This window comes from Leucoraja erinacea, unplaced genomic scaffold (genome assembly GCF_028641065.1).
Source record: "Leucoraja erinacea ecotype New England unplaced genomic scaffold, Leri_hhj_1 Leri_290S, whole genome shotgun sequence".
NCBI lineage: Eukaryota > Metazoa > Chordata > Chondrichthyes > Rajiformes > Rajidae > Leucoraja > Leucoraja erinaceus.
In genome coordinates this window covers 62,501-73,662 of record NW_026576191.1, presented here as the reverse complement: position 1 = coordinate 73,662, position 11,162 = coordinate 62,501, and positions in this window count along the sequence as shown.

Genomic DNA, 11,162 nt, shown 5'->3' with positions numbered 1-11,162 from the left:
TCCTGAGCTCCGGGCTCCCCCGGGGCCTAAAGTCCGCCCAGTCTGTGAATTTATAGCGTGTTTGCAGATTTGCTCTCCACACAACAGATTCATTTTATTCGGAACGGATCTTTGGAAGAATGGGTTCAAACCCAAGGAGGGAGGAAATTGGTGTAAACATTGCTTTGACAGCCAATGAGTGGGTGCTTCAAGCTGCCCACGACATTAACATCATTTAATGATTTAAAGGGCGATTGTAATACAACAGTCGGTGCAAGGTGGAACAGCGGTAGAGTTGCTGCCTCACAGCGCCAGAGACCCGGGTTCGATCCCGACTACAGGTGCTGTCTGTACGGAGCTTGTTCGTTCTCCCCGTGACCTGCGTGTGTTTTCTCCGAGATCTTCGGTTTTCCTCCCACTCGCCAAAGACGTACAGGTTTGTAGTTTAAGTGGCCTTGGTGTAAATGTAACTTGTCCCTAGTGTGTGTAGGATAGTGTTAATGTGCGGGGATCGCTGGTCGGCACGGACTCTGTGGGCCGAGGGGCCTATTTCTCTAAACTAAATGTTAGAGTCAAGAGTGATTTATTGCCATATGCCCCGAAATAAAACAATGAAATACTTGCTTGCAGCAGCACACGGCTCAGTAAAACCCAGGATACACACAAACAACATCAGTGTATATAAAAACACACACACATAAATAAATAGAAAATGGTAGTGTAAAGTCACAAGATAATTCCCCCAAGTTTAAATAGTTTGAAGTGTATTTGGAGGTTGGAGTGTTTAATGGATGTATGGCCGATACAGTTTTCAGGCTTCTTGTATCTTCTTGCCGGTGGTAGCAGCGAGATGAGAGTGTGGCCAGGGTGGTGCTGGCTCGAAGGGCCGAATGGCCTACTCTTGCACCTGTTGTCTAGTGTCTACAGATGCTGCCTCACCCGCTGAGTTTCTCCAGCATTTTGTGTCGACCTTCTATTTTACCAGCATCTGCAGTTCTTTCTTAAACGCTAAGGAGATCTCCTCTTTGGAAAAGTCCATGGGGTATCACAGAGAAAATATAGTAAAAGAGGCGCAGGAGTAGGCCATTCGACCCTTCAATATGATCATGGGTGATCATCCAAAATCAGTACCCCATTCCTGCTTTTCCCCCATATCGCTTGATTCCGTTAACCCTAAAAGCTAAATCTAACTCTCTCTTGAAACCATCCAGTGAATTGGCCTCCACTGCCTTCTGTGGGAGAGAATTCCACAGATTAACAACTAGTCCGGGACTAGTTAGACAACCTTCTCTAACCAGTCTGAAGATGAGTCGTGAACTGAAACGTCACCCAATTTACAGAAGGCAATTAACCTACAAAACTGAGATAGACACGAAATGCTGGAGTAACTCAGCGGGACGGGTAACATCTCTGGAGGGAAGGAATGGGTGACGTTTCGGGTCGAGACCCTTCTTCAGACCCGAAATGTCCCCCGGTGGAAACTGTACCAACTCCGTACAGACAGCGCCCGGAGTCAGGATCTAAACCCGGGTCCCTGACGTTGTGAGGCAGCAGCAAAGCGTGGGCCGAGTGGCCTCTCTCTCTCTCTCTCTGTACCTGCCATTAGCCGCAGCAGAACATAGCCTTCCAGATAGAACGCCGCATCCCTGGCGGTGACCCGGTCCCGGTCCCTCTGCTCATCGTCGCCGACCCCACGCGGTACTGATTCACCCCCGAGTCAAGCGGCGCGCTGGGCTGGAGGAGAGAGCGTGATGTATTAGTGCGGGGGTTGCAGGCGAGGGAGGGAGGGAGGGGGGTTATGGTAAAGGGGCGTTGGGGCGGAGAGATCCAGGGGAGAGGGAGATGCAGTGAGAGGAGAGGAGGGGAGGGGGGGGTGCTGGGAGAGAGGAAGGGGGGAGGGGGGAGGGGGAGGGGGGAGAGGGATGTGAGGGCATGGGGGGAAGGCGGGGAGGGGTGTAGGTAGGAGCGGCGGGACTGGAGGATGATGAAGATAGACAAAATAAGCTGGAGTAACTCAGCGGGTCAGGCAGCATCTCTGGAGAGAAAGAATGGGCGACGTTTCGGGTCGAGACCCTTCTTCAGACCGGTTAGGGAGAAGGGAAACGAGAGATATAGACGGTGATGTGGAGAGATAAAGAACAATGAATGAAAGGAATGCAAAAAGTAACGATAATAAAGGAAACAGGCCATTGTTAGCTGTTTGCTGGGTGAGAACGAGAAGCTGGTGCAACTTGGGTGGGGGAGGGATAGAGAGAGAGGGAATGCCGGGGCTACCTGAAGTGAGAGAAATCAAATATTCATACAACTGCTTGCAGCGTCTGAAGTTTAATAATCCAATTTGGCCCTTTTGCTCGCAAACCAGTCACACTCACACGACAAATTACAACACATCATACTTCACGCTGTTCTCTGGTCTGACTGACTGCCTTTTTCGGGCTTCCTGTGTAGTGACAGTGCAGAGAGCAGACAGAGACCGTGACCACACTTTTTTTATTTTTTATTTTTAAAATGTATTTTATTAGAAGTTAATACAGTACAAAACAATGCAGTGGTACCTAATTCTAGGTGCCAACTATGCCATAACGTAATACATTATATGTACAACCTCTAGTTTTATGTGTTTGAAAAGGAAGTAAAAAAAAAAAATATATAGAAAGAAGAAAAAGAGGAAAAATAGATTGTAGAAAATAGAAAAACGTGAAGTGTGTATATAAGAAAAGAATTCTGGGTGATAACGAGAAGCTGGTGTGACTTGGTGGGGGGAGGGATAGAGAGAGAGAGGGAATGCCGGGGCTCCCTGAAGTGAGAGAAATCAAATATTTATACAACTGGGCTGTGAGCTGCCGGGAGCGGAGACAGAGTCACTCACCAGCAACAGCGGTGAACTGAGATCCAGAAACTATGAAAGTAACCCGCTCTGACCGTGGGGATGGTTCAGCGTGATAATTGCTTTAATGTTGAAAACCGTATTGTTACTCAGCCAATGAGTCGGGCGCTTGCAGCGTATGACGTTTAATAATCCAATTTGGCCCTTTTGCTCGCAAACCAGTCACACTCACACGACAGATTACAACACATCCAACTTCACGCTGTTCTCTGGTCTGACTGACTGCCTCCTTCGGGCTTCCAGTGTGGTGACAGTGCAGAGAGCAGACGGAGACCGTGACCACACTCTTTGAATCACTTCCCTCTGGAAGGCGACTCCGGACTGTCAAAGCTGCCACAGCCAGACATAAAAACAGCTTTTTTTGCCACCAGTAGGTAGCTCCACTCAATAACCAAAAATCTGTAGCCTCCTTTTACTCTAGTATTTTATTTAATGCACATGTTTAATCGATAATGTTTTATCGTTAATGTTGAATGTTTTATGTATCATTCCTAACTGTCACTGTATGTCATTGTCACTTGTGGGCGGAGGACCAAGGCAAATTCCTTGTATGTGAATAAATTCCTTGTATGCCGATAAACTTATTCATTAATTCATTCAAGTTAAATGTGAAGCTGTTGACCCCAGAGAACATTGACCAGCTAAAGAGGGACTATGCATGTTGGAGAATGGTGAAGCCCCGACACTCTGGTGGGAAGCAACCAAGGAGAACATTAAGAGGTTCTTCATATTGAAAGGGGTTCAGAGAGCAAGAGACTCAATGTGAATTGTGTCAACTCCAGACAGATTTGCAGCAACTGCTCCTTCTGCAGTCGAGAGAGGGGGTGGGGTGTGGGGGGGATGTGAGGGAGGAACTTAGAGAGTTGAAGGACCGGCAAACTGGGCTCTTTACCTGCGAATCCTCCAATGATCATCTTCCGATCCAGGGTCCGCCACGTGGAGCAGGATGAGACGTGCTCACGTTTCTTCTTCCATAAGGTTCACAGGGGGAGCTCTGTGATCAACAGCCTTAGGGAGGAGGACGGCTCGGTAACATCCTTGCAGACAGACATGCTGAGGATAACCAAAAAGACAATACGGGGAGAGAAGATGAGGTACGAAGGTAAGCTAGCCAAGAATATAAAGCAGGATAGTAAAAGCTTCTTTAGGTATGTGAAGAGGAAAACAATAGTTCAGACCAAAGTTGGACCGTTGAAGACCGAAAAAAGTGAATTTATCATGGAGAACAAGGAAATGGCAGATGAGTTGAACAGGTACTTTGGATCCGTCTTCACTAAGGAGGACACAAACAATCTTCCTGATATAGTAGTGGCCAGAGGATCTGGGATGACAGAGGAACTGAAGGAAATCCACATTAGGCAGGAAATGGTGTTGGATAGACTGATGGGTCTGAAGGCTGATAAATCCCCAGGGCCTGATGGTCTGCATCCCCGAGTACTTAAGGAAGTGGCTCTAGAAATCGTGGATGCATTGGTGATAATTTTCCAATAGACTCAGGATCAGTTCCTGTGGATTGAAGAGTAGCTAATGTGTTGTCCATGTCAGATCCTCTGTGATGTGGACTCCCAGGTATTTAAAGCAGCTCACCATATCCACAGTAGCCCCATTTATCTCCAGCAGAGAATTCCACAGACTCACAACTCTCTGTGTGAAAAATGTTAGTGCAGAAAAATGTTCCCAATGTTTGGGGGAGACCAGAACCAGGGGGGTCACAGTTTAAGAATAAGGGGTGGACCATTTAGAACGGAGATGAGGAAAAACGTTTTCACCCAGAGAGTTGTGAATCTACATCTTCTGAAGCAAAATGTATCTAAAAAATATCACGAGCCATACGTGGGTTTTGAATTATATATTACTCAGATGCAAGCCAAGGAATGGCATAATTGTTAGATGTTCATTGGACATAATCAACCTCAGTAAATTGACAATATCCTATTGAAAGGGAGTGGGTGTTTAAGCTGTCAGGACATTTTATTATTTGTCAAAATATACATCTCAATAACATAATGATAGAAAACTTACTTTTCCACACCCCAATCGTAAGTCTGGAGATTTTTTTAATGATAAATTTAGCTTCAGAAGCGTTTTCATTTTGTATGTAAAACCTAGTAGAGAACCATGGGCGATTAAAAATTTTACAGCCAGAATATCACTTCTGAAACTTTTTAGACACCACAGGAATTAAGAAAAAACACAAATAATGCCTTACTGTTGATGAAATGCAGTGAGCAAACGCGATAATTCCCAATATTTTCAATCTCGATATCTGCACGGCCAATGTTCGCCAAGCACTTTAGCTGTTGTTGTCCCTTCAGCTCTCGCTTCTCTTTACCTTCATTTCTCTTCACTTTTGGAATTCTGAAATAGGTAAAATGTCTCTCACACTGACCCCGATTTCCACAATTATTTACAGCGCTAACAATGACAATTTTGGAAGTTTTTAACAGGTAAGAAAGTACGCGTTTTGTACTTTAACAGTGTATGCCGGAGGCTGCCTTGTCCTCCGCATGGATTGAGCTGCTCCGTGCGTCACGCCCTTTGACCCGACGACCCCCTATTTGGCTGCAAGTGATCCAACTAATCTCACACGAGGGAGGGGCCAGTTAGACATGAAACAATGTCTTAAATGTCGATCGCAGTCGCTGCCTCAAATAAGCTGCCAGCATCATCAAGGACCCACACCATCCTGGCCACACACTCATCACCCCGCTGCCATCAGGTAGAAGGTGCAGGAGCCTGAAATCTGCAACATCCAGGTTCAGGAATAGCTGCTTCCCCACAGCCGTCAGGATATTAAACACAACTTCATACAAACTCTGAACTATAACAACCTATTGCACTTTATCAGTTTATTTATGTGTGTATATACATATATATATATATGGTCTTTGGCAGTGGTTCTCAACCTTTTTTCAGTGATGTACCCCCTGTGAAATATTTTTTCAGCCAAGTACCCCCTAACCAGTGCAAAGCATTTTTGGTTGAAAAAAAAGACTTAAAACAGAGCACTGTGCCATCAGTGTCTGATTTATTAAACTTTGGAACTGATAAACACATACAAAATTCAAACATTTGAAAAAAAAACTATTTCGAACATCTTAAATCCATAATCCATGACTAAATGTATTGCAAATATTTCTCATCACTAAAATGTAGTGATTCAAACTAATGTAGTGAAAACAGTGACCATATAACCATTTAAAACTATAAAATGAACCGTTTAAAACTCCATAAATGTACAAAACACTGCTCATTTGTAGTGGTCTCTTGAACTATTTGGAAATAAAAAGATATAACTAAAGAAAAGAAAGAAATAATTAACTTAATTATAAATAAAGATTTGTGCACATAAAAATAATTATCAACATAAAGTGTCCTCTTTTGGGATCATAGTAAAGATCTGTGTTCAAAAAGAAATCATTAACTTAATTTTAAATAAAAGCAGAAATTGCTAAAAATAAAAAAAACACATATTTATCATCGGTTTGCTAGATATGAACTGTTTTGGGAGAGAAAAATGCTCACGGCAGACCAAACGTGTTAAAACAGAAATTGGTCAGATATTGAGCTTTACACAGTAAGAAATCGTGTGAAATCATCACTGACTTTAATTTTAAATGAATGTACCTGTATGTTATACTGTTTAGTTTGGAGAAACAACCAGATAGTTACTGAGTTCGCACCGACCAGCGATTTTTGTTACAGATTTGACCATTTTAGTTGGCGGCCAATCAAACGCTGTCTCTAAGGGGGTTGCATCCAATCACCAACCAGCTTGCCTTAAAATACCGTCCAATCAACAAATAGGTCTCCTCCCGTCCAATCAGCCGCTGTCTCCAAGGGCATTGTGTCCAATCACATAATGCAGTTTAATGGTAATTAGCAGCTACGGTAAAGGTTGGAAGCCGCGGAGCTACTGACAGTCAAACGGGAGGGAGCAGGAGAGATTCACACAGTGTACAATCCATAGCACCTAGTGTACAATTTCATAATATATACTAAATAACTGGGCTGCCACACCTTGGCTGGGAATCTGGGGTTCACCAAAATTGTTCCCAATTGGGCCTCGCACATCCTAAGGCCGGCCCTGTATATGTAGCCCTATATTTTAAAATCTCACGTACCCCCTGGAGTGCCTTCACGTACCCCCAGGGGAACGCGTACCCCCATTTGAGAACCACTGCTCTATGGTATGTAGACACACTAATCTGTTCTGTATTTATGCCTACTATATTATGTTGTGCAGCAGCAAGCAAGAATTTCATTATCCTATCTAGGACACATGACAATAAACTCTCTTGACTAGACTTGAACAATTAGACACTTCAAATGCTCGACAAAAATAAACTGTCTGAAATACGATGACCGCAACGCTCTTATTTTGTTTAAGATCCAACTTGTAGCAAGTGGTTGAAGATCAAATGCTCTTGGAATTGACCGAGTGATCCACTCAGAGGGTAATTAGTGATGTGCAATAAATGCTGGTCTTGCAGCGACATCTACACCCTGATACATTGATCACCTACTTACATTCATTCCTTGATAAGAATGTTAAGTTTTGTTTATTAAGAACAGTTTTGTATTAACTCGTGAAGTTGATGAAAAACAATCCAAATAATAGCACATTGTATTAGACAACCAGGTAGCTCTTGTGGTCTCTCCTGTTCATTTCTCTCGTCATGCCGGATTACACTTTTTTAGACAATAAAGAATAGGTGCGGGAGTGGGCCATTCGGCCCTTCGAGCCAGCACCGCCATTCACCATGATCATGGCTGATCATTCCCAATCAGTACCCCGTTCCTGACCCGCTGAGTTACTCCAGCACTGTGAAACGTCACCTATCTATGTTCTCCACAGATGCTGCCTGACCCGCTGAGTTACTCCAGCACTCGGTGTGGGGTTTTTTTGGAAACCATCATCTGCAGTTCCTTGTTTCCACACACACACACACACACACACACACACACACACACACACACACACACACACACACACACACACACACACACACACACACACACACACACACACACACACACACACACACACACACACTCACACTCACACACACACACACACACACACACACACACACACACACACACACACACACACACACACACACACACACACACAATTGTGCGTGAGACTTTGGCCGCTGTTTTTACGGTGAAATAAACAAGAGGGGAGGGTGGGGGTAGAGAGGGGAGGTGGCGGCTGTGGCCAGTTCTCTGATCCGCCAGAAAGGGGGGGGGGGAGAATGGGAGAGAGAGAAAAAAGAGAGGAAGAGGGGGAGAAGAGGAGAGAGGGAGAAGAGAAGAGAGAGGGGGGGGGGAGAGGAGGGGAGAGAGAGTGGGGGGGAGAGAGAGGGAGAGAGAGAGGGAGAGAGAGAGAGAGAGAGAGAGAGAGAGAGAGAGAGAGAGAGAGAGAGAGAGAGAGAGAGAGAGAGAGAGAGAGAGAGAGAGAGAGAGAGAGAGAGAGAGGGAGAGAGAGAGAGAGGGAGAGAGAGAGAGAGAGAGAGAGAGAGAGGGAGAGAGAGAGAGAGAGAGAGAGAGAGAGAGAGAGAGAGAGGGAGAGAGAGAGGAGAGAGAGAGAGAGAGAGAGGGGGAGGGAGAGAGAGAGAGGGAGAGGGAGAGAGAGAGAGAGGGAGAGAGGGAGGGGGGAGGAGAGAGGAGAGAGGGAGAGAGAGAAAGCGGAGAGAGATAGAGAGAGAGAGAGAGAGGGGAGAGAGAGAGAGAGGGCGAGAGAGCGGAGAGAGAGAGGGAGAGGGAGAGAGAGAGAGAGAGAGAGGAGAGAGAGAGAGAGAGATGGAGAGAGAGAGAGAGAGAGAGAGAGAGAGAGAGAGAGAGAGAGAGGGGGAGAGAGAGAGAGAGAGGAGAGAGAGAGAGAGAGAGAGAGAGAGAGAGAGAGAGGAGGAGAGAGAGAGAGAGAGAGAGAGAGAGAGAGGGAGAGAGAGAGAGAATGCTGCTTCACAAAAACCCCACAAAGTGTACTCACGGTGATATTCCACCCTCAGCGATGTCTAAACCTCGACCCGAGCGGGCAGAATCCGGAGCCGGCAGTGATGTGAGAGAGTTGGAACCGGCAGCTTGGAGCAGAGAGCGTGGGCGACTCTAGCCCTGTCTCGGCGCTGCGGGAGCCGGGAGCGGTGCAGTGACACGGCGGGTGTCCCGGTAATGTCGGGACGGGGAGGGCGGGGAGGAGATGGGCAGATCATGATGAAGATGCTCTCCAAAAGGATGTCGATACTATGGTTGAGTAGTCACAACAATGGGGGCGTGCAGTTCAACCCTTCCAAATGTGAAACCATGCGTGTCACCAGAAAGAGGAATCCAGGCGAAACATCTTACAATATACTTGGTGTCACCCTTGAATAATCCAAACAAACCAAGTATCTTGGCATCAAATTGCAGAATGATCTGGGTTGGAATGGTCAGACTCATCATGCAACAGTGAAAGCAACAGGTGCCCTAAACTTCCTGAGGCACAACGTTCATCATTGTTCAACTTCTGTCAAGGAGAAGCTATACTTCACCCTCGTTAGACCTCATTTGGACTACGCAGTTGCAGCATGGGACCCACACACAAATAAAAACATTTCTTCCATCCAACGTGTCCAAAGACAGGCAGCTCGATTTGTTACTAACACCTATGAGAGAGAAGCGAGTGTCACCAAACTTCTGAATTCTCTGGTCGGGGTGGAACCCTCTCCAAGACAGACAGACATGAACCTCACCGTTTGACCTGTTTTTACAAAATGTTAAGTGGTCAGCTCGACATAGATTACAAGACCCACACCAAACCCAAACCAATTAGGAGCAGACATTCGATCCAATTTGTGATCCCAGCTACCAAGACAGATGTGTACAGCAATTCGTTCTTCCCCCGCACAATTAATGCATGGAATAATCTCCACCCAACTATAGTTACCCAACCAGATGCAACTCAATTTAAAGTAGCTCTTTCTTCCCAATAACCCTTTCTGGTTTAATCCCTCCCTTCACCACCTCCAGTTTAAATTCCATTTGGAATATTTTGGAGGACCAAGAAACCAAGAAACCAAACAAGGCAGGGAGGAGGGATAGGGGGGGTTGCGGTCGGCTATGCCACAGTATCTCCACGCCCAGGGCTGTGACTCAGCGTCTGAGCGTCGACAACCCCAGCCGCAGGGAGCCCAGCCCTGATTCTCAGCCCCGACCCGCAGTCATATTTCACCGGGCACCCGCAGACCTTTCATGGAGTCATCTCATACAGCATACAGAAACTGGCCCTTCGGCCCAACTTGCCCATGCTTACTATCGGTACATCTGCACTGCAGACTGGCACAACATGCTGGAGTAACTCAGTGGGTCAGGCAGCATCTGTGGAGAACATGGATAGGTGACGTTTCACAGAGTGCTGGAGTAACTCAGCGGGTCAGGCAGCATCTGTGGAGAACATGGATAGGTGACGTTTCACAGAGTGCTGGAGTAACTCAGCGGGTCAGGCAGCATCTGGAGAACATGGATGGAGAAAACGAATAGCTGATGTGTCGGGTCGAGACCCTTCATCAGACTTGTCCCACTTGCCTGCGCTTGGTCCATATCCCTCCAAACCTTTTCATGTACCTGTCTAATTGTTTCTTAAACAATGGGATAGTCCCAGCCTCAACTACCTCCTCTGACAGCTCGTTCCATACACCCACTTTTTCACTGTGTGAAAAAGTTACCCCTCAGATTCCTATTAATCTTTTCCCCTTCACCTTGAACCTATGTCCTCTGGTCCTCGATTCCCCTACTCTGGGCAAGAGACTCTACCCGATCTATTCCTCTCATGATTTTGTACACCTCTATAAGATCACCCCTCATCCTCCTGCGTTCCATGGAATAGAGACCCAGCCTACTCAACCTCTCCCTGTAGCTCACACCCTCTAGTCCTGGCAACATCCTCGTAAATCTTCTCTGAACCCTTTCAAGCTTGACAATATCTTTCCTGTAACATGGTGCCCAGAACTGAGCACAATATTCTAAATGTGGTCTCACCAACGTCTTGTACAACTGCAACATGACCTCCCAACTTCTATCTTCCATAATAAACATAAAATGCTGGAGCAACGTCTGAGTACAGAAGGGCCTGTTTCCACCCTGTATCTCAGCGGCTCGGCCAGCTTCTCTGGAGAGAAGGAACGGGCAGCCTATCCCGCTGGCTTACTCCAGCATTTTGAATAGAAGAATAGAATAGTTTCTTTATTGTCATTGTAACATGAACCATGTACAACGAAATTTAAAAATGGTGCCTATCTTCGATTAAAACCAG